Below are 24,964 nucleotides of genomic sequence, written 5' to 3'. Positions count from 1 at the left end.
AGGATAGATTGGAGTGGAGAGAGGTATTTGTCAGGAATGCCAGTCAGGAGGAGATTACAGTAGTCCAGTCTGGAGATGACCACTGAGTGGATAAGAGTCTTAGTAGCATCCTGGGTCAGAAAGGGTCTGATCCTGGAAATATTTTTTTAGATGAAAACGGCAGGTTTGTGAGAGGTGCTGAATGTGTGGTTTGAAGGAGAGGGAGGAGTTAAGGATTACTCCAAGACAGCGCACTTGGGGGCTAGAGGAGATAGTAGTGCCATCAATAGATAATGAGATTGTAGGAGGTGAGGTTATGCGGGAGGGAGGGAAGATGATCAGCTCGGTCTTAGACATGTTAAGTTTAAGAAAGCGCTGGGACATCCAGGAAGAGGTAGCAGAGAGACAGTTGGAGATACGAGTGAGGAGAGCAGGGGAGAGGTCTGGAGAGGAAAGATAGATTTGAGTGTCATCAGCATAGAGATGATACTGGAAACCAAAAGAACTAATGAGCTTACCTAGTGAGGACATATAGAGAGAGAAGAGGACCAAGGACAGAACCTTGGGGTACCCCTACAGTTAGTGGAAGTGAGGGGGAGGTGGAGTCATGAGAGGAGACAGAGAATGAACAGTCAGAAAGGTAGGAAGACAGCCAAGAGAGGGCAGTGTCACGCAGACCAATGGAGTGAAGGATTTGCAGTAGGAGAGAATGGTCCACAGTGTCAAAAGCAGCAGAAAGATCAAGTAGAATAAGTAGAGAGTAGTGTCCCTTAGATTTAGCAACATGGAGGTCATTGCATACTTTTGTAAGGGCAGTTTCAGTGGAGTGGAGAGGATGGAAGCCAGACTGGAATGGGTCAAGCAGTGAGTGTGAGGAAAGAAAGGAAGTAAGGCGGTTGTAGACAATATGCTCAAGGAGTTTGGAGGCAAAAGGGAGGAGAGAGATGGGTCGGTAGTTGGAGAGAGTGTTTGGATCAAGGGTAGGTTTTTTAAGATTAGGAGAGATGAGTACATGCTTGAAGGCAGAGGGGACAGTGCCTGATGAGAGGGAGAGATTGAGAAGGTGGGAAAGATGGGAACAAGCAGAAGGAGAGAGGTAGCAGAGGAGGCGAGAGGGGATAGGGTCAAGTGGGGAGGTGGTGAGGGGACAGGAACAAATGAGGGCTATGACTTCCTCTCCAGATGCATGGGAGAAAGATGTCAGAGTTGGTGCGAGGGATGGGGAGGGCTGGTAAGGGATGGGAGAAGGCTGTTTACTGATGGTCTGTTATTATGTGATGTCCTGACGTATGGAGTCAATTTTGGATGTGAAGTACGTGGCAAAGTCAAGAGCAGAGAGTGAGGAACGGAGACGAGGTGGGCAGAGCAGTGAGTTGAGAGTGGCAAAGAGGCGCCGGGGGTTGGAAGACTGGGAGGAGATGAGGTTCTTGAAGTATGACTGTTTAGCAAGAGAAAGGACAGCACTGAAGGATGAGAGCATAAGTTTGAAATGGAGGAAGTCTGCCTTAGAGCATGATTCCTCCAGTGTCGCTCAGCAGTACGTGAGCATTTTTGCAGATATCTGGTGCATTTGGTGTGCCAGGGTTGAGGTGTTAATTTGCGAGTGTGAATAGTGGTTGGTGGAGCAACTGAGTCAAGAGCAGAAGTAAGGGATGCATTGTATGTGGAAGTGGCTTGTTCAGGGCATGAGTGAGAGAGAATAGGAGAGAGAAGTGAGTCAAACAGGGAGGAAAGGAATGTGGTGTCAATAGCTTCAATGTTACGCTTAGTGATGGTAGCCTTAGGAGGTAGAGATGGGGAAGTTGAGAGAGATAGGTTAAAGGAAAGCAGGTGGTGGTCTGAGAGGGGAAGTGGGGAGTTTGAAAAATCAGAAATATCACAGCGGGGAGTGAAGACCAGATCCAGTGAGCTCCTATTCACATGGGAGGGTGAAGAGGTCCACTGGGAGAGACCAAGTGAAAAGGTGAGGTTAAGGAGTTTAGAGGCCAGGGATTGTGTGGGGATGTCAATAGGGATGTTGAAATCGCCTAGGATAATGGAGGGAATGTCAGAAGAGAGGAAGTGAGGAAGCCAGGAAGCAAAGTTGTCGATGAATTTGGAAGCAGTGCCGGGGGGTGGTAAATGACAGCTACTCTAAGATGTACTGGTTGGAAGAGGCGTATGGCATGGACCTCAAATGTAGAGAAAGTATGGGATGGTTCTGGTGGTATGAGTTGGTAGGAGTAACTAGAAGGTAAAAGGACCCCAACACAACCCCCATGGCGACCCCCAGGTCGGGGTGTGTGTGTGAATGTGAGGCCCCCAACAGAGAGAGCAGCAGGAGAAGTAGTGTCAGAGGGCGTAATCCAAGTTTCAGTAATGACTAGTAGGTGTAGGGAGTTGGAAATGAAAAGGTCATAAGTGGGGACCAGTTTGTTACAAATTGATCTGGCATTCCAGAGGGCACAGGATAGGGGGTATGAGTTTGTGGGAGAGATGTGAATGAGATTATCAGGGTTGCTGTAGCGATGAGGTGAGATTAACTTTGAGGGCAGGGATGATGAGAGAGTAGTGATGGTACGGGTGCCTGAGCTAGGAGGGGAAACTGCAGGAGGTGGGCAGGGAGGGAGGTCAGTGTGATGTGAATTCGGGTGTGGGGAGGTGACAGGGAAGGGAGAGAGGGAGCAGGTCTGAGTTGTGGGGTAGCAGGACCATGGGGCAGAGGTGAATGAAAGTGGGGTAACAGGAAAGGAGGGAGAAGGAAACAGAGGGATGGAGGGGAGACAGAGGAGGAGGTGTAAGAGACTAGGGGGGAAGGATAAAGATACATTATTAGGTAGACACTGAGTGATGTGGGGAGTATAAGAAAGCCTTGACATAGTGTTAAGTAGGTAAATAGGTTGGTGGAAGTAGGAGTAGAGGCTGTAAGGGAATCCGAGCAGAAGAATTGCAGAAATGCCGGTGAGAAAAGCAGTGTAGGCTCAATGGGTGTAGATTTAGTATGAAATGAGTCAAAAGCGTAGATAAAGTGGGTGCAGAAATGTATTTGGAGTGTAAGAAATGAAAGGATTGTGAGAGGTTTAAGAAGCGATGGTAATTATGTTAGATGTTTTAAGTGTTTGCAGGTAAAATTGCATTGGTGCAGCTGTGCTTCAAAAAACAAAATTACAATAATACAGATACAAGCATTTGTAGGTAAAATGGATGGTTTTTGAATTGTCCAAGTAAGGTAGTTCCGTGCTATTTAATCGGATGCAACAATCAGGAGGTGTGTGATCTGAGAAGTGATTCACATATGTTACTAGTTCCTCTGTTTTCTTTGTTTTGTTAGATTGGTGTCATTTCAGCCACAGTCGTGTGGCAGACCCTGTGGCTGAAATGATGGGTTTGTTAAAGTGTGCATGTCCTGTTTATACAACATAAGGGTGGGTGGGAGGGCCCAAGGACAATTCCCTTTGCACCTCTTTTTTTATTTATCTTTGCATCATGTGATGTTTGGGGCCAATCCTCTCTGACAATGCAGTGCCACTCCTAGATGGGCCAAGTGTTTGTGCCGGCCACTTGGGTCGCTTAGCTTAGTCATCCAGCAACTTCGGTGCAAATTTTAGGACTAAAAATAATATTGTGAGGTGTGAGGTGTTCAGAATAGACTGGAAATGAGTGGAAATTATGGTTATTGAGGCTAATAATACTATAGGATCAAAATTACCCCCAAATTCTATGATTTAAGCTGTTTTTGAGGGGGTTTTGAAAAAAAACACCCGAATCCAAAACATACCCGAATCCGACAAAAATTTTTAAGGGAGGTTTTGCAGTGTCCCCTGCAATAAACCCTCTCACCAGAATCACCCAAATAAAAGAGCTCAGACATACACATTTATAAAAACATGGTTCTTTACTCATTAGAACAAATTATTCTTTAAAAGACAAGAATTCTTTGACTAACACCAATAAATCCAAATGCATGTCAAGGTACAGAGTTGGAATGCCACCCTCACCTTAGCAAAGGTGTGCGCTCTGGGTGGAAATCAAATACACAAGAACATGTTGAATGTTGATTGGTGAACCCTACACATTTCATCTTAGCGACTTCACCAGGGGTAAAAACGATTAGGACTTCAAAGTGCATATATACACGTTGGTTCCTTAGTTTGGTCTGCTTTATAAAACCTACACCGCATAAAGAAGTATTGCAGATTTTTTAGACAGAAGTATCAAGACAAATTGTGAGTGTGGCAAAAAATGTCCTAAATCAGTATAACACGTTCTCTCTGTTGACCAAAAAACTCTCATTGGTGTGACCCAATTGAATATCAATAATCAGTGATCAGAATCCCAATGGATACATGTGCATAGATCAACAGTCAGAACTGTTCTGGGTGCCTACTAGCAGGAGTCCCATCTCTGGTGCAGCTCACAGTTCAGTGCAATCTAAGAGTAAATAATATTTCTTATTATATATATATATAAGGGACCTTCTTCAAGGTGCAGCAACAGAGAAATATAGACAGCCTGTGACAACAGCAGCCATGGGGAACTGGAATCAAGGATATTGCCTCACAGGCCCCCATTAAATACCCATAATTAATAGACTTTATATTGGAACTATCTAGCCTTGTCCTTAAGTGTAACCATTTCATGCATCTGGAGAAATATTATGTACAACACTCTGGTACAGCGATGGGGTCAAACCTGGCATCCGCCTATGCAAATATTTATATGACAGCCTACGAGCAGATGCATATATTCCCCAGATTTGATTCTAGGATTGTGTTCTATAAGTGGTTTATCGATGACGTCTTCCTAATATGGAGAGGCACCACCGAGTCATTTCAAGAGATGGTAGGAACGCTAAATGCAATGGATAATCCTATTAAATTTACCCACAAGATTGATGCACATCATATAGATTTTCTGGATATCACAGTATCATTGGAAGGGAACACAATTCGGACAAAGTTGTACCGGAAATCGACTGACAGAAACACAATGGGGGTAATTCCAAGTTGATCGCAGCAGGAATTTTTTTAGCAGTTGGGCAAAACCATGTGCACTGCAGGGGAGGCAGATATAACATGTGCAGAGAGAGTTAGATTTGGGTGGGTTATTTTATTTCTGTGCAGGGTAAATACTGGCTGCTTTATTTTTACACTGCAAATTAGATTGCAGATTGAACACACCACACCCAAATCTAACTCTCTCTGCACATGTTATATCTGCCTCCCCTGCAGTGCACATGGTTTTGCCCAACTGCTAAAAAAAATTCCTGCTGCGATCAACTTGGAATTACCCCCCTTATTACTACATAGCAGCCAACATCCACCGGCCTTAAAGGATAATCTGCTCATTTCCCAATTTCTCAGGGTGATGAGGAATAATTCAGATAAAGAGATTATGGAAGAACAACTACAGGAGATGGTACTATGCTTCCGGGAACGAGGCTACAACTCTAGGAACATTGTACATTGTTTATACAAAGCAAGAACTAAGTTCACAGTACACTGCAATGTCTGTAATGTTTAAAGCTTTCAAAAGTTGAATATAAGGAGGTTAAATTACATGTATTGTAAAGTGCATGAATCATGCACAATACAACAAATTAATTAGTGGCATCCTGCTGTGGGTAAGGGTGCAGTGATGTCTGTTACTATCTAGTTATAGCTAATTGTTTTTATATATTCAATTAATATATTAACTATATATATATATATATATATATATATATACATACACATATATACAGTGCATCCAGAAAGTATTCACAGCGCTTCACTTTTTCCACATTTTGTTATGTTACAGCCTTATTTAAAATTGGAAATAACTCTTTTTTTCCCTAAAAATTCTACACACAATACCCCATAATGACAATGTGAAAAAAGTTTTTGGAGATTTATTCAAATTTGGCAGCAATTACAGCCTAAAGTTTTTTTTTTTATATGAAGCCACAAGCTTGGCATACCTGCCTTTGGACAATTTGCCCATTCCTCTTTGCAGCACCTATCAAGCTCCATCAGGTTGAATGGGAAGCGTCGGGGCACAGCCATTTTCAGATCCCTCCAGAGATGTTCAATCGGATTCATGTCTGGGCTCTGGCTGGGCCACTCAAGGACATTCACAGAGTTGTCCTGAAGCCACTCCTTTGATATCTTGGCTGTGTGTTTAGGATCATTGTCATGCTGAAAGATGAACCCCGTCACTCCAGTCTGAGGACAAAAGCGCTCTGGAGCAGGTTTTCATCCAGGATGTCTCTGTACATTGCTGCATTTATCTTTTCCTCTATCCTGACTAGTCTCCCAGTTCCTGCCACTGAAAAACATCCCCACAGCATGATGCTGCCACCACCATGCTTCACTGTAGGGATGGTATTGGCCTGGTGATGAGCAGTGCCTGGTTTTCTCCAAACACGACAACTGGCACTCACGCCAAAGAGTTCAAAATTTGTCTCATCAGACCAGAGAATTTTGTTTCTCATGGTCTGAGAGTCCTTCGGGCGCATTTTGGCAAACTCCAGGTGGGCTGCCATGTGCTTTTTACTAAGTAGTGGCTTCCATCTGGCCACTCTACCATAGAGGTCTGATAGATGGATTGCTGCAGAGATGGTTGTCCTTCTGGAAAGTTCTCCTCTCTCAACAGAGGAATGCTGTAGCTCTGACAGAGTGACCATCAGGTTCTTGGTCACCTCCCTGACTAGGGCCCTTTTCCCCCGATCGCTCAGTTTAGACGGCCGGCCAGATTTAGGAAGTGTCCTGGTGGTTCCTAACTTCTTCTATTTACGGATGATGGAGGCCACTGTTCTCATTGGGACCTTCAAAGCAGCAGATATTTTTCTGTACCCTTCCCCAGATTATGCTCCTGAGGAAGCTGGACTTGAGACACCAGCGAAACGCGTTGAGCCTGCTACGCCTCTACCTGATTTTTGGGATCCATTACCTACGCTGGTACTACTTGGTCACTCTTAACTTGGAAATGCTCCTTGGTGCCTAATTCACTGTGGATACAATTAGAACCGGATGAACTCTGTGTTTCTTCACAAAGTGGATATACTGCACATCGACCACTGAGGATAACCCTACTGCTAAATCATCGGAACATGCAAATAACCGATTTATGAGATACTTTACAGTGGAATATATTTCATCAGAGTGAATCCTAGCCAGCACATACAGACTATCCCAATTTTAACAATATCTTCATGCAGGTTTATATGTAGCCACTCATTTCTATTTTTAATAGTTGTTTTATCATGTTTATTCAATAAATGTACATTCTTTTTATATAAACCGTTCAGATATTTATTTATTTTTTCATATAGTTCTTAACAGCAAGCGCTGGTAAATTTCTGTATTATCCACAGGATAACAATGGGATATGATGGAGCGATAGCGGATTGGCACCAAACGATGACAAGCTTTCAGTCCTCCCAGGATGCAACGGGCCCGTCCATATATACCCGCCCACTGGCTCAGGCAAATCAGTTTTTTGTTTGGTGCGGCAGGAGCCGGACCATGGTAACAGAGCTGCTGTTTTTGGCAGCCCTAAGCTTTCTTATTTTATTTTTATAGTCTTACTATGTTTTTGAGTGATCTTTCCTAACAGTGTCTTATATGCATATTGGAAAGAGTCACTCCAACAACTCTCCGCCGGGTCGCAACAACGCTTACCCACGGTACAGTGCTGTCTCGGCGGGCATCTGTGTCGGATATACTAGCAGGTCCAGCAGACATTACCAGGCTGTGGCCGGAGCACGGGGAGAAGGTAAGGAATCAATTCCACTTAAAAGGGGAATATGGACACAGCCGCACTGTTTTGGGAGGAGACTACCAAACAGTAGCTGGCACGCCGCCACCATGGGTGCTACAGTGCTAGGCCTTAGGGATCATAAGGCACCAGGAATAGTATGAGGCTACGATCCCTAGGGATGTCAGCGGTGGGGAGTCAGAAGCTCTCCTGGTCGCCCTTCCCCCCAGTTCATGACCAGTTTCCGTTGGTCTCCCGCCATGAACTGTGGCCTCACTTCCATCTCAGATGCTACCATGAGGAGTCTCGGTCGCAACATCGGCCGCTGCGTCTGTGTTCACTAAAAAGCTACCGCAAGGAGACCCGGCCGCAGTACAGGCGTCTGTGTGACCGGAGCGTCTGTGTGCACAGTACGTCTGTGTTCACTAATAGTTCCCGGAGCGACAGTGTACACTAGTAGCGTCTGGATCCACTCAGCATTAGGTGAGTCTCCCTGTATCCCACTCTACTGAGTACGGGTTATACAGCACTAAATTTCTATCTACTTTTGTTAGTATCAGGCCTGGCGCTTCCCGCTCAGCAAAGGGATGCAGAGCAGGTAGGCGCCGGGCAGGAGAGGCGCCTTCACTGCTCTGCATCCCAGCTGAAGCGCTGTCCTGTCCCCCCTGCTGCTGCTGCTGCGCCTGCCCTGTCACACTGACAGGCAGCCGCAGCAGCGCCGACAGCATGACTCCCTCTCCTCTCTCCCCTGTGACAGGGAGAGGAGTGTCAGTGTCAGTGATCGTTCGGCCGAAAAGGAGTGGAGCTACATGGACCAAGGGGGCGGAGCTACCCAGGATCATGCTGTTGAAAATCTGGCCAGCACAACTGTGGTAAGTGGATGTAAAAAGAGTGTGAAAGAGAAAGTGTGTGTCTGGGTATGTGTGTGTGTCTGGGTATGTGTATGTATGTGTGTGTTTGTATTTATGTATATACTTATGTATGCAGAGCTGTAATGTGTAAAAAGGGGACGCTCTCTGCCGTAATGTGTAAAAAGGGGGATGCTGTCTGCCGTAATGTGTAAAAAAGGGACACTGTCTGTCGTAATGTGTAAAAGAGGGACGCTGTCTGCCGTAATGTGTAAAAAAGGGACACAGTCTACCGTAATGTGTAAAAAGGGGGACGCTGTCTGCCATAATGTGTAAAAAGGGGGATGCTGTCTACCGTAATGTGTAAAAAGGGGGACTCTGTCTGCCGTAATGTGTAAAAAGGGGGACGCTGTCTGCGTAATGTGTAAAAAGGGGATGCTGTTTGCTGTAATGTGTAAAAAGAGGGATGTTGTCTGCCATAATGTGTAAAAAGGGGGACGCTGTCTGCCGTAATGTGTAAAAAGGGAAATCTGTTTGCTGTAATGTGTAAAAGGGGCTCTACCTGGTGCAGTGGCACTGCTGTGCGGCGTAGTTTGAATAATGGAGACTACTATAATATGTAATATGAATTGGTATTATTTTGTGGCCACAACCCTTCCCCATGAAGCCACGCCCCTAATTTTTTTGCGCGCGCCTGAGGCGCGCAGTGCCCCTACTTTACGTACAGGGAGGCCGCCAATGCCCTCTCTTGCACACAGCGCTAAAATGTCTAGTTATGGCACTGTCTGTGTGCAGGGCCGTAACTAGCGCTGCACAGGGTGTGTGTGGGCAGAGAGTTCACATCCATAGTCTTACATGGATCTCCTGCAGCTCAGGGGCCCAAGAGGCCATGGTAACCCTCCGGCCCTGCATGTAAAGTATGGGAGGGCGCAAATTTATATTTTGCAGGAGGGCACCGAACACCCTAGCACCGGCCCTGGTTAGTATGAATAGTTAAGTTTAGTGCCCATTGCATATGAGTCTGTGTACATTACTGTGGTTTTCTTCGCATTTGCATCTGAGTGTTAAGATATGAACAGAATTCAGTAATATGTACTCCTACATACATTGAAATGCTCATATGACTAATATATAACATATGACTGACTGCTAGTGTGATTGCTGACTTTATATATGTTTGTTAGTGGTTTCTTCTGAGCCTCAATGCTGGTGCATGGGTAGGGTCAGATTGATATCACTTTGAAAAAGTAAAGTGATTACAGTCACAAATTGTGTAGTATACTGTGGAAGTGCTGATTATTTATCATGTCTAAGAGCGGCAAAAGTGACAAGGTCACACTGATAGTAGCACCAACACTCATCATCATGTTTGTCCTGCAAAACGGTATTATAATCTCAGGATCTGGTACAGGATGGTTTATGCGCAAATTGTTTTGCTTTTCAGCAGATTACAAGGCAGATCCCTGTTCAACGTCAGGTAGATCCACCTTGGGTAATGTTTGCACAGACCTTGTCCAGTATAGCTGAATGGGTAATTCCTACAGCTTCAATACCAGGAGTAGGGTATACTATTAACCCATACATGCAGCTCCCTTCCTACGGTATATCCCCAACAGCTTCTCCAATGAAACAAGCTGATAAACCGAGTGTAAATAAATCATCAAATTCACAGGCTACACAGGATGATACATCAGATGATGATAGCTCTATATACTCTGCTTCAGCATACGAAGAACAGGTAGAGGGTATCAGCTCAGTGGATGTAGCTGAATTAATTAGAGCAATGAAGGCTATTCTGTCCTTAGAGGATTTAGCAGATCCGGTGTTAAAAACTAAGGCACCTGTGTTTAAATGTCCCAAAACAGTTAGGATAGAGTTTCCAGGATCAGATCAGCTGACGAAATTCATGGAAGAAGCTTGGGCTACACCCAATAAAAAATACAGAATTCTCAGAAAATGGGATTCCAATTATCCTTTTCCAACTGGGGACTGTTTAAAAAGGGAAGTGCCTCCTAAAGTAGATACACATGTCATTCGATTGGTGCGAAATCTATATTGCCTTTGCCATCAACGTCATTAGATGATGTCACAGACAGGAGAGTGGATGGGTTTTTGAAAACCATATTTTCTCTGTCGGGGCAGTCATAAGGCCAGCTATGGCTTCAGCTTGGATGGCAAAAGCAGTAGCTGAATGGGCTGAGGTACTGGAAGACTGGCTTTCAGCACCTTCTAGGGAGCAAGAATCCCATATAGCTCACATGAAACAGACTGCAATATTCTTGGAAGAAGCGGCAATAGATATGGGTACTATTGCTTCTAAAGCATCAGCCTTAACAGAAGCTGCTCACAGAGCAGTTTGGTTACGTACATGGAAAGCTGATTCAGAATCAAAAAAGGTTCTGGAATCTTTGCCTTTTGCTGGGAATATTCTGTTTGGTAAGGAATAGACAGATATTCTGGAATCAGAAGCAGAATCCAAGAAGGTCAGGTTTCCTGCCACATATAACCCCAGGCCTAAGGGTCCGGTTTTTTGGCCATTTCGGTCACAAGGAAAAGCAGTGATCGTAAGCAGCTCCAATACAATAAGTTTGGTAAGGCAAAGAAGCACTGGGCCACCAGAGGGCCAGCTTCCAAACCAGAAGATAAGCCATCAACCTGATGGTGGGGCCTCCACCTGGGGGACCCCAGGGTAGGGGGCCGACTTCTTCATTTTGCACAGATATGGCAGCAGTCTACAATAGATGCCTGGGTGCCAGAAGCAATATCTCTGGATTATGCTTTCCCTTTCAAGAAGCAGTCTCCTCGAAGGTTCTTCTGCACCAGCCCATCTCGGGTAGAGGCGAAGGCCAGAGCCCTGCAAGAAGCAGTTCAGAAATTGCTTTAGTCAGGAGTAATTATTCCAGTACCCCCTGCACAACGGGGACAGGGTGTTTACTCCAACCAGTTTTTGGTTCAGAAGCCAAATGGGTCGTTTCAGCCCATTCTCAATCTCAAAATGCTAAACAAATACATTTGGGTACCACGGTTCCACATGGAGACGTTACGCTCCATAGTTTTGGCCATGGAACCAGGAGATTAAATGGTATCCTTGGATATACAGGATGCTTACCTACATGTTCCTATAGCACTGTCTCATCAGTGTTATCTCAGGTTCGCCATCCTCCAGCAACATTTTCTGTTCCAGGCTTTACCCTTTGGGTTAACCACAGCCCCCAGAGTATTTACCAAGATTATGGTGGTTATGGCAGTTTATCTCCGCAAACAGGGGATAAGAATTTTTCCATACCTTGATGACCTTTTAATCCTGGGACAATCCCACTAATTGCTCTTGGGCCATCTCCAACAGACAATAACTTGTCTACAGGAGCACAGATGGCTCATAAATTGGGCAAAGTCATCTCTGATTCCGTCACAATGGATGATTCACTTGGGGGCTGTATTGGATTCAAGTCGGCAGAAAATATTTTTACCTCGGAACAAGATATCCAAGGTGCAGTTAAGGATTCAGGAGTTGTTACACAGTCAAACAATATCAATTCATGCAGCAATGCGAATGATGGGTTTGATGGTGTCAACATTCGACATGGTGGAGTATGCACAATTCCACTCAAGACCTCTGCAGCATCTGATTCTAGCCAGATGGAATGGAGTCCATCAGACAATAAAGAAACAGACCATATTACTTTCAGAAAAGGTAAGATAGTCATTAGTCTGGTGGCGGCAGACATCCCCTCTAGACAAAGGGAGACCCTTGTGGATATCAGATTAGGAGATCCTGACAACAGATGCCAGTCTTCAGGGCTGGGGAGCAGTGTCCGGAAAATTATGGTTCCAGGGACAATAGACCAAAGAAGAAAGTTGCCTGCCAATAAACCTGTTGGAACTTCGGGCCATATACATTGCACTGATTCAGGCAAAGGACATTCTGCAAGGAAAACCAGTCCAGATCCGCTCGGACAATGCAACGGCAGTAGCGTCCTCAACCATCAGGGAGGAACTCGCAGCCAAAAGGCAATGAAGGAGGTAAGTCACATACTAAAGTGGGCAGAACTCCATCTACCAGCCTTGTCCTCAGTGTTCGTTCCAGGAGTCCTAAACTGGGAAGTGGACTTTCTCAGTCAACACACCATTCAAGCAAGCGAATGGGCTCTACACCCGGAAGTATTTCAGACTCTGGTAGACAAGTGGGGTTTGCCAGAGATAGATCTCATGGCGTCCCGTCTGAACAAAGTGCCAGTATACGGGTCAAGAACAAAGGATCCCGGAGCGTTCTTTGTGGACGCCTTGTCAGTGAAATGGGACTTTCATCTGGCATATCTGTTTCCTCCGATCATCCTGCTACACAGGGTGGTGAGGAAAATAAAACAAGCAAAATGGTGCCGTATTTTTAATAGCTCCGGCTTGGCCCAGAAGGCATTGGTACATAGATCTGCAGAGGATGTCGATTTATGCTCCAATTCTGCTCCCTCAACGTCCAGATCTAGTGATGCAGGGTCCTTGTTATCACAGGCATCTGGATCGACTGTCATTGACGGCGTGGCTCTTGAAACCTATATCCTGAAATCAAGAGGATTCTCACAACAGGTAATTCAAACTATGCTCAGAGCAAGGAAACCCTCCTCAGCTCGCATTTATCACCGAGTATGGCGGGCCTATATTCATTGGTGCAGTGAAAGAAATATAGACCCAAAATCTTTCCAAGTTTCCAGGATCTTAGATTTCCTTCAAGCAGGAATGGATAAGGGTTTGAAGGTGACTTCCTTGAGAGTGCAAGTATCAGCATTAACTGTATGGTTCCAAAAGAAAATTGCCAATTTATAGGATGTGCGTACTTAGCAGAATTTGCAATCCTTGCTGAATCAGGTCCATAGTTTGTAGCATGGTGCCAAATGCCAAAATAAACCGGACACCTAGCCATCACTCCGTCTGCTCTTTATTTTTATGCATGAGTTTAATATGGAGCAAAACTGTGGTGTAGTGGGGTTTCTGGGGGATCAGTAATCCCCCTGTTTTTGGACAGATGACCTCATACACCTCAACTATTTCTCCTCCTATTTCACTTTCTTTCTATTTCACATTCTTACTTGCAACACTTCTTGTGTCCCTCCTTGTACCAGCACCTGCTCTGCTTCCTCTATCATTAGCCACCCACAACACAAAAAACACAGGAAAAAACACCTACAAATTACACAGACAGGACTTAAAATCATAGAAACAGTATGGATAAAAAAGAAAAGAAGGGTGATAAGGGACGAGATGTAGTGTATCAACCCTAGAGAAGACAGGTGGAGAAATGGCTCAGAGCAACCAATCAGCTTGTAGCTTTTATTTTACAGAATTTACTGGATAAATAATAGCTACAGTACAGCTGATTGGTTGCTATGAACAACTTCTCTGCCTTTCCTCTTTAGAAGATTTGAAACATCTCCCCTTATGACATAATTAAATAACAAGACAACTCATAGAAATCTATAAATGATTTAATTAATCACTTACTAAGACCTATGAAACTTTCCTCTTCTGTCACCTCCCTCATTGGTCCCTATCAAAGATAATGAAGAAATGTTAAGATTTTTATTGATGTTCTATTGTCACAAACACAAATCCGCACAATAAAAAGGCATCTGGTTTGGGACTTTGCAATACCTCCACCTCTGCAGGCTAGTAAGTCCAGCAATTTGACTATGAAAACTGCATTTAGTATATGACTGCTTGCAAGCTGCATATGAAACCACACTTTAGTAAATTTCCAGCTGAATATTTTCTTTTAAGTTTGGACATTTCTGATTAAACTACATTCTGGTATGATCTCTTAGGAACAAACAGTGGGCCTGATTCATGTTTGTAAGTAAAGCAAAAAAAGCAAGTAACTTTGAATCTGGAATAAACCATGTTGCCATGCAAGGGCAGCAAATACATATATATATATATATGTTTTTCTGTGCAGGGTAAATATGTCTTTTGTATGTAGCAAACAAATGTTAGACAGCTTTATTTTTACAATGCAATTTAGATTTTAATTTAAACACAGTCACACCCCATCCAACTGTAAATTTCTCTGCTCGTTATATATACCCCACCTGAAGTGCAACATGGTTTTGCCCAGTTACTTACTTTATTGCTTTACTTAAAAAACATGAATCAGGCCCAATGTGTGATAGTGATGATGGAGGCAATTTGTTGGTGCAAGTATATTTTTGTATATTGTATTCCAGTTGAAGGTGTTTCTATTGCTTATCTCCTATATAATAGCCCAGATCTGTGATTCAGTGCCTGGGTCTCTAATGCTGGCCGGAGTCACAGGGCTGGGCGGAGTCCCAGATGTGGGCTAATCTATGCAGATCAGTGATGCCTGGCAATGAGGAGCAGCTGCCACGGGCATGGCACAAGCAGGGGTGTGTGAGGGGGTATGCTGTACAACAGGGACGTGCAGTCAGGGGAGGCAGGGGAGGCAGTGCCTCCCCTGTCATTAATGAGTAAAATAATACAAAGAAGATACTTATGACACATAAGTATCTTCTTTATTATTTTACCTATGTGAAAATCAGTTTGGGAGGCACCGATCGTGGTGCCTCCCGTTGTGATTAGGAAATGTATGGGGAGCGGGGGTGGGCGCGGGTGGGGCCTATCAATGGGCAGGAAAAGCCCATTGAAATAACATGGGAAAGCGGCACCATTAGTGGTGCCGCTTTCCTACAGGGACGTGCTTTCATCCTATGAAAGCACGTCCCTGTGAGTGAAGGCACAGTGATTGGCCAGCGGATCCGTCACTGGATCCGCTGTCAATCACTGTGTGGGCGTCGGTACCTGCGGAGGTGCGGGCGGCGGAGATGCTGGCGGCAGAGAGGCGAGCGGCGGTAGCGGCGGCGGGACGCGGCATTCAGACCCCTTGTGCAGAGTTTGGCAGCGGAAGCGGTACCCATTTCAAAAATGGCGCCTCAGCGTCATTTTTGAAATTCAAGATGGCCGCCGCGAGCCAATCATGGCTCGCCGCGTCATCGCCCCGCCCCCTCCCGCTGACTTATATAAGTCAGCGCGAGGCAGCGGCTGTCAGTCCGATGGCGGAGGAGGAGCGGAGAAGAGCTCCTGAAGACGCCGTGGAAGTCCTGGATGGGCGGCGGCTATGCAAAAGAGCTTAGCAGCCGCCGCCCACCAGGTGAAGATGCTGGAAGTCCTGGGAAGGCGGCGGCCATGCAAAAGAGCTTAAAGGCCGCCGCCTCCCAGGTGAAGACGTCGTGGAAGTCCTGGATGTGCGACGGCTATGCAAAAGAGCTTAGCAGCCGCCGCACACCAGGTGAAGACGCCGGAGGAAGACCCCAGAAGCCCTGGGGAGGTGGCGCCCCCCCAGGTGAAGACGCCGGAAGCCCTGGGAAGGCGGCGGCCATGCAAAAGAGCTTAAAGGCCGCCGCCCCCAGGTGAAGACCCAGTTTAATAAAGGATTTTTTAAAGAATGTGTCTTGTTTTTTTTCCAATATTTTCTTTACAGGTGGACTACAGGTGCCAGCGGGCCCTTTATGTCCGGGCATGCTGGCACTTGTGGTTCTCCAAGTGCCAGCATGCTGGGGCAGGCCTGCTGGGATCTGTAGGCCACCTGTAAAGAACAGTATTAGCATACAATGAACCCCGCACCCACCGCCACCAGGGGTGCGGGGCATAGCACTGGGCTATCAGCCCAGTGCTGGTTGTTGCTCGGGAGGGGGGAACCCATTTAGATTTTTTGGGGGCCCCACTTTCCGAGGAATTCCAGCCCTGGGCTGACTGGTTTGGGGGGTGTTTAATGGCATGGCAGGGGGACCCCACACTGAGTGTCTCCCCTGCTATGGCATTATCCCCCCTGGCTGGTTCTGCCTGGTGCTGGTTTTAGTGGTGTGGGGGGACTGCACTTTTTTTTTCCGGGGGGGGGGGGGGGGTTTAGCTGCAGTGCCTCCCCAGGTCCGGACCTCACCGCACGTCACTGCTGTACAAACAGACAGAGGCACCGGCTTACTATGTGCTTGACCCCCCGCATCAGCACACTCAGCAGGGGCTCGCTGGCTCAGGACAGATTCACTCTGCCACACACCATGCTTCTTCTCGGCGCACATGTCCCCAGTCTTCCATCGTCCCTCCAGTCTTGTGGCGTTGATGTGACCCCGGAAGGTGACTCTCCGACTGACGCTGAGCGGGTCTCACTCCCGCTCCCTGCCTGAGCGCCGGTGCCTCTCCCCTTCTGGCTGTCACAGTAGCCCATGCAACGGCCTGACACAATGAGGATAGAGGTAACCCTCCACCACGCTCCCATTGCCGACTCAGCCCTCCCCAGCTCTCCGTCCGGTGTTCCCGGTAGAGCCGGTCCCCGCTTCAAACACGATGGCTGCCTGCTGTGGTCAGTGCGGACCGCTGCATATGGGGCGGATGGCAGGGGGGAGATGTGAGGCAGAGCGGGTTACGTGGGAGCAGGGACACCGCAGACTGTATTAATATTAGTGATGTGCACCGGACATTTTTCGGGTTTTGTGTTTTGGTTTTAGATTCGGTTCCGCGGCCGTGTTTTGGATTCGGACGCGTTTTGGCAAAACCTCACCGAAATTTTTTTGTCGGATTCAGGTGTGTTTTGGATTCGGGTGTTTTTTTTTACAAAAAACCCTAAAAAACAGCTTAAATCATAGAATTTGGGGGTCATTTTGATCCCATAGTTTTATTAACCTCAATAACCATAATTTCCACTCATTTCCAGTCTATTCTGAACACCTCACACCTCACAATATTATTTTTAGTCCTAAAATTTGCACCGAGGTCGCTGGATGGCTAAGCTAAGCGACACAAGTGGCCGACACAAACACCTGGCCCATCTAGGAGTGGCACTGCAGTGTCAGGCAGGATGGCACTTCAAAAAAATAGTCCCCAAACAGCACATGATGCAAAGAAAAAAAGAGGCGCACCAAGGTCGCTGTGTGACTAAGCAAAGCGACACAAGTGGCCGACACAAACACCTGGCCCATCTAGGAGTGGCACTGCAGTGTCAGGCAGGATGGCACTTCAAAAAAATTGTCCCCAAACAGCACATGATGCAAAGAAAAATTCAAGAAAAAAGAGGTGCAAGATGGAATTGTCCTTGGGCGCTCCCACCCACCCTTATGTTGTATAAACAGGACATGCACACTTTAACGAACCCATCATTTCAGCGACAGGGTCTGCCACACGACTGTGACTGAAATGACTGGTTGGTTTGGGCCCCCACCAAAAAAAGAAGCAATCTCTCCTTGCATAAACTGGCTCTACAGAGGCAAGATGTCCACCTCATCATCATCCTCCGATTCCTCACCCCTTTCACTGTGTACATCCCCCTCCTCACAGATTATTAATTCGTCCCCACTGGAATCCACCATCTCAGGTCCCTGTGTACTTTGTGGAGGCAATTGCTGCTGGTGAATGTCTCCACGGAGGAATTGATTATAATTCATTTTGATGAACATCATCTTCTCCACATTTTCTGGAAGTAACCTCGTACGCTGATTGCGGACAAGGTGAGCGGCTGCACTAAACACTCTTTCGGAGTACACACTGGAGGGAGGGCAACTTAGGTAGAATAAAGCCAGTTTGTGCAAGGGCCTCCAAATTGCCTCTTTTTCCTGCCAGTATACGTACGGACTGTCTGACATGCCTACTTGGATGCGGTCACTCATATAATCCTCCACCATTCTTTCAATGGTGAGAGAATCATATGAAGTGACAGTAGACGACATGTCAGTAATCGTTGGCAGGTCCTTCAGTCCGGACCAGATGTCAGCACTCGCTCCAGACTGCCCTGCATCACCGCCAGCGGGTGGGCTCGGAATTCTTAGCCTTTTCCTCGCACCCCCAGTTGCGGGAGAATGTGAAGGAGGAGATGTTGACGGGTAACGTTCCGCTTGACTTGACAATTTTCTCACCAGCAGGTCTTTGAACCTCTGGTTAAGCGAATTAAGGGCTCCATCCACAAGTCCCACATGCCTAGCGGAATCGCTCTGTTTTAGCTCCTCCTTCAATGTCTCCAGCTTCTTCTGCAAAAGCCTGATGAGGGGAATGACCTGACTCAGGCTGGCAGTGTCTGAACTGACTTCACGTGTGGCAAGTTCAAAGGGTTGCAGAACCTTGCACAACGTTGAAATCATTCTCCACTGCGCTTGACTGGCTTGAGTCAGGTGCATTCCCCCTCCTTTGCCTATATCGTGAGCAGATGTATAGGCTTGAATGTCCTTTTGCTGCTTCTCCATCCTCTGAAGCATAAAGAGGGTTGAATTCCACCTCGTTACCACCTCTTGCTTCAGATGATGGCAGGGCAGGTTCAGGAATGTTTGGTGGTGCTCCAGTCTTCTGTACGCGGTGGCTGAATGCCGAAAGTGGCCCGCAATTCTTCGGGCCACCGACAGCATCTCTTGCACGCCCCTGTCATTTTTTAAATAATTCTGCACCACCAAATTCAATGTATGTGCAAAACATGGGACGTGCTGGAATTTTCCCAGATGTAATGCACGCACAATATTGCTGGCGTTGTCCGATGTCACAAATCCCCAGGAGAGTCCAATTGGGGTAAGCCATTCTGCGATGATCTTCCTCAGTTTCCGTAAAAGGTTGTCAGCTGTGTGCCTCTTCTGGAAAGCGGTGATACAAAGCATAGCCTGCCTAGGAACGAGTTGGCGTTTGCGAGATGCTGCTACTGGTGCCGCCGCTGCTGTTCTTGCTGCGGGAGGCAATACATCTACCCAGTGGGCTGTCACAGTCATATAGTCCTGAGTCTGCCCTGCTCCACTTGTCCACATGTCTGTGGTTAAGTGGACATTGGGTACAACTGCATTTTTTAGGACACTGGTGAGTCTTTTTCTGAGGTCTGTGTACATTTTCGGTATCGCCTGCCTAGAGAAATGGAACCTAGATGGTATTTGGTACCGGGGACACAGTACCTCAATCAAGTCTCTAGTTGCCTCTGAATTAACGGTGGATACCGGAACCACGTTTCTCACCGCCCAGGCTGCCAAGGCCTGAGTTATCTGCTTTGCAGCAGGATGACTGCTGTGATATTTCATCTTCCTCGCAAAGGACTGTTGGACAGTCAATTGCTTACTGGAAGTAGTACAAGTGGTCTTCCGACTTCCCCTCTGATGACGATTGACTCCCAGCAGCTACAACAGCAGCGCCAGCAGCAGTAGGCGTTACACTCAAGGATGCATCGGAGGAATCCCAGGCAGGAGAGGACTCGTCAGACTTGCCAATGACATGGCCTTCAGGACTATTGGCTTTCCTGGGTAAGGAGGAAATTGACACTGAGGGAGTTGGTGGTGTGGTTTGCAGGAGCTTGGTTACAAGAGGAAGGGATTTAGTGGTCAGTGGATTGCTTCCGCTGTCACCCAAAGTTTTTGAACTTGTCACTGACTTATGATGAATGCGCTGCAGGTGACGTATAAGGGAGGATGTTCCGAGGTGGTTAACGTCCTTACCCCTACTTATTACAGCTTGACAAAGGCAACACACGGCTTGACACCTGTTGTCCGCATTTGTGTTGAAATAATTCCACACCGAAGAGCTGATTTTTTTTGTATTTTGACCAGGCATGTCAATGGCCATATTCGTCCCACGGACAACAGGTGTCTCCCCGGGTGCCTGACTTAAACAAACCACCTCACCATCAGAATCCTCCTTGTCAATTTCCTCCCCAGCGCCAGCAACACCCATATCCTCATCCTGGTGTACTTCAACAGTGACATCTTCAATTTGACTATCAGGAACTGGACTGCTGGTGCTCCTTCCAGCACTTGCAGGGGGCGTGCAAATGGTGGAAGGCGCAAGCTCTTCCCGTCCAGTGTTGGGAAGGTCAGGCATCGCAACCGACACAATTGGACTCTCTTTGGGTATTTGTGATTTAGAAGAACGCACAGTTCTTTGCTGTGCTTTTGCCAGCTTAAGTCTTTTCATTTTTCTAGCGAGAGGATGAGTGCTTCCATCCTCATGTGAAGCTGAACCACTAGTCATGAACTTTGGCCAGGGCCTCAGCCATTCCTTGCCACTCCGTGTCGTAAATGGCATATTGGCAAGTTTACGCTTCTCCTCAGACGCTTTTAATTTTGATTTTTTGGTCATTTTACTGAACTTTTGTTTTTTGGATTTTACATGCTCTCTACTATGACATTGGGCATCGGCCTTGGCAGACAACGTTGATGGCATTTCATCGTCTCGGCCATGACTAGTGGCAGCAGCTTCAGCACGAGGTGGTAGTGGATCTTGATATTTCCCTATTTTAACCTCCAAATTTTTGTTCTCCATTTTTTAATGTGTGGAATTATATGCCAGTAACTATCAATAACAATGGCCTACTACTATATATACTGCGCACAACTGAAATGCACCACAGGTATGGATGGATAGTATACTTGATGACACAGAAGTAGGTAGAGCAGTGGCCTTCCGTACCGTACTGCTATATATACTGGTGGTCACTGTCAGCAATCTGCAAAACTAAAATGCACCACAGGTATAGAATGTAGATGGATAGTATACTTAATGACGACACAGAGGTAGGTACAGCAGTGGCCTTCCGTACCGTACTGCTATATATAGTATACTGGTGGTCACTCTGTCAGCAAACTGCAAAACTAAAATGCACCACAGGTATAGAATGTAGATGGATAGTATACTTAATGACGACACAGAGGTAGGTACAGCAGTGGCATTCCGTACTGCTATATATAGTATACTGGTGGTCACTGTGTCAGCAAACTGCAAAACTAAAATGCACCACAGGTATAGAATGTAGATGGATAGTATACTTAATGATGACACAGAGGTAGGTACAGCAGTGGCCTTCCGTACCGTACTGCTATATATAGTATACTGGTGGTCACTGGGTCAGCAAACTGCAAAACTAAAATGCACCACAGGTATAGAATGTAGATGGATAGTATACTTAATGATGACACAGAGGTAGGTACAGCAGTGGCCTTCCGTACCGTACTGCTATATATAGTCTCATGGTGGTCACTGTGTCAGCAAACTGCAAAACTAAAATGCTCCACAGGTATGGAATGTAGATGGATAGTATACTTAATGACGACACAGAGGTAGGTACAGCAGTGGTCTTCCGTACCGTACTGCTATATATAGTATACTGGTGGTCACTGTGTCAGCAAACTGCAAAACTAAAATGCACCACAGGTATAGAATGTAGATGGATAGTATACTTAATGACGACACAGAGGTAGGTACAGCAGTGGCCTTCCGTACTGCTATATATAGTATACTGGTGGTCAATGTGTCAGCAAACTGCAAAACTAAAATGCACCACAGGTATAGAATGTAGATGGATAGTATACTTAATGACGACACAGAGGTAGGTACAGCAGTGGCCTTCTGTACCGTACTACTATATATAGTATACTGGTGGTCACTGTGTCAGCAAACTGCAAAACTAAAATGCACCACAGGTATAGAATGTAGATGGATAGTATACTTAATGACGACACAGAGGTAGGTACAGCAGTGGCCTTCCGTACCGTACTGCTATATATAGTATACTGGTGGTCACTGTGTCAGCAAACTGCACAACTGAAATGCACCACAGGTATAGAATGTAGATGGATAGTATAGTTAATGACGACACAGAGGTAGGTACAGCAGTGGCCTTCCGTACCGTACTGCTATATATAGTACACTGGTGGTCACTGTGTCAGCAAACTGCAAAACTAAAATGCACCACAGGTATAGAATGTAGATGGATAGTATACTTAATGACGACACAGAGGTAGGTACAGCAGTGGCCTTCCGTACCGTACTGCTATATATAGTATACTGGTGGTCACTGTGTCAGCAAACTGCAAAACTAAAATGCACCACAGGTATAGAATGTAGATGGATAGTATACTTAATGACGACACAGAGGTAGGTACAGCAGTGGCCTTCCGTACCGTACTGCTATATATAGTATACTGGTGGTCACTGTATCAGCAAACTGCAAAACTAAAATGCACCACAGGTATAGAATGTAGATGGATAGTATACTTAATGACGACACAGAGGTAGGTACAGCAGTGGCCTTCCGTACCGTACTGCTATATATAGTATACTGGTGGTCACTGTGTCAACAAACTGCAAAACTAAAATGCACCACAGGTATAGAATGTAGATGGATAGTATACTTAATGACGACACAGAGGTAAGTACAGCAGTGGCCTTCCGTACCGTACTGCTATATATACTGGTGGTCACTGTGTCAGCAAACTGCACAACTGAAATGCACCACAGGTATAGAGTCTAGATGGATAGTATACTTAATGACGACACAGAGGTAGGTACAGCAGTGGCCTACTGTACCGTAATGCTATATATTATATACTGGTGGTCACTGGTCAGCAAAACTCTGCACTGTACTCCTCCTATATAATATTATACTGGTGGTCCCCAGTCCCCACAATAAAGCAGCACACTGAGCACAGATATGGAGTGTTTTTCAGGCAGACAACGTATACTGGTGGTCACTGTCAGCAAAACTCTGCACTGTACTCCTGCTATATAGTACAGCTGCTCCCCAGTCCCCACAATTAAGCAGTGTGAGCACAGATATATGCAGCACACTGAGCACAGATATGGAGCGTTTTTTTCAGGCAGAGAACGGATAACTGGTGGTCACTGATCAGCAAAACTCTGCACTGTACTCCTCCTATATTATACAGCTGCTCCCCAGTCCTCCCCACAATTAAGCAATAGTGCACAATCAAGTTCAACAATAACGGAGAGGACGCCAGCCACGTCCTCTCCCTAACATTTCCAATGCACGAGTGAAAATGGCGGCGACGCGCGGCTGCTTATATAGAATCCGAATCTCGCGAGAATCCGACAGCGGGATGATGACGTTCGGGCGCGCTCGGGTTAACCGAGCCATACGAGAGAATCCGAGTATGGCTCGGACCCATGTAAAAAGGGTGAAGTTCGGGGGGGTTCGGTTTCCGAGAAACCAAACCCGCTCATCACTAATTAATATTTGTAGAAGGTTAATTTGGCTTGGAATATTACGAAATAAATAATATGTAAATATATATGTTTTGATTGACAGTATTGGAAATATATATGTCCATCATAAGCTCATGGTTAAATAAACTTTACAGAAGGAAACCAAAAGGTTCAGATGACAAATATCAAACTCTCTCAGTATTAATTTTCATATTAGTTTTTGGGCTGTTCATACACCTTAAAATAAAGTACAAATTATAACAATGACATCATCCAAAAAGTAATAAATGGATAATGCTTTACATAACTGAGTTTTTGTATATGACAGAGAAAAGGATCTTCACATTTTAGATTACAGCAGTGGTTTCCAAACTTTTTTGAGTCACGGCACCCTAGAATATCAGAATTTTTTTTACGGCACCCCTAGACCAAAAATTTCTTATTGAGAAATTTAGAAAGAAATACAGGTTGAGTATCCCTTATCCAAAATGCTTGGGACCAGAGGTATTTTGGATATCGGATTTTTCCGTATTTTGGAATAATTGCATACCATAAGGAGATATCATGGCGATGGGACCTAAGTGTAAGCACAGAATGCATTTATGTTTCATATACACCTTATACACACAGCCTGAAGGTAATTTTAGCCAATATTTTTAATAACTTTGTACATTAAACAAAGTGTGTGTACATTCACACAATTTATTTATGTTTCATATACACCTTATACATACAGCCTGAAGGTCATTTAATACAATATTTTTAATAACTTTGTGTATTAAACAAAGTTTGTGTACATTGAAACATCAGAAAACAAAGTTTCCACTATCTCACTCTCGCTCAAAAAAATCCGTATTTCGGAATATTTGGATATGGGATACTCAACCTGTATTACATTAAGTAGATTGCGTTTATATGTCATCCTTAGGGTCAGTGGTGTGGTGAGGGACAAGATTTGCTTCTGTTTGGCTACATATTATATGACTGGCAGTCACCAGCACTGGTTTTGCCTATTATATTGACCATGAATAATTTGAATTGGTCCTGGACCACCAACCCAGGGCACCCCTGTAAGTGTCCCGAGGCACCCCAGGGAGCCACGGCACACGGTTTGGGAACCTCTGGATTACAACATTACTGTTTCAATGTATAGAACAAAAAAAGAAAAAAATAAGAACTATTGATTTATATGTCATGCACACCTAATACATGATTTTGCATTGTGCTAAATGTTTAGTACTGTATTTCTTATTTTTAAATTGTGTTTCATTTATTTTGCTGAATGCACTAGATATACAATGGGGAGTGACTTTGAGGTTGTCAGATCCATCATGGAAAGTGTTCCCATAGTGATTTAAATAAAAGCATTATTGCATTAGTTCTTTCATATCGAGTGTAATTTATCACATATGTTCCTTTGCTAATTACAGAATTTTACTAAATTTGCTTTAAAGAGAAAGGGC

General features: G+C 45.4%; 1 long non-coding RNA gene across 4 annotated transcripts in view; it reads right to left on the bottom strand.

Moving 5' to 3' along the window:
- The window catches only part of LOC134913185 (uncharacterized), a 78,273-nt gene that overhangs the window by 19,954 nt on the left and 33,355 nt on the right, over positions 1-24,964 (bottom strand). For all 4 annotated transcript variants that reach the window (XR_010177008.1, XR_010177018.1, XR_010177023.1 and 1 more), the window contains one exon: positions 14,040-14,085. This is a non-coding gene — a long non-coding RNA (uncharacterized LOC134913185). The remainder of the gene's footprint in view (positions 1-14,039; positions 14,086-24,964) is intronic.

Source organism: Pseudophryne corroboree, chromosome 1 (assembly GCF_028390025.1).
Source record: "Pseudophryne corroboree isolate aPseCor3 chromosome 1, aPseCor3.hap2, whole genome shotgun sequence".
NCBI classification, from domain to species: Eukaryota; Metazoa; Chordata; class Amphibia; order Anura; family Myobatrachidae; genus Pseudophryne; species Pseudophryne corroboree.
The sequence above is the reverse complement of the archived record's forward strand: the minus strand, read 5'-3'. Positions and strand labels throughout refer to the sequence as shown.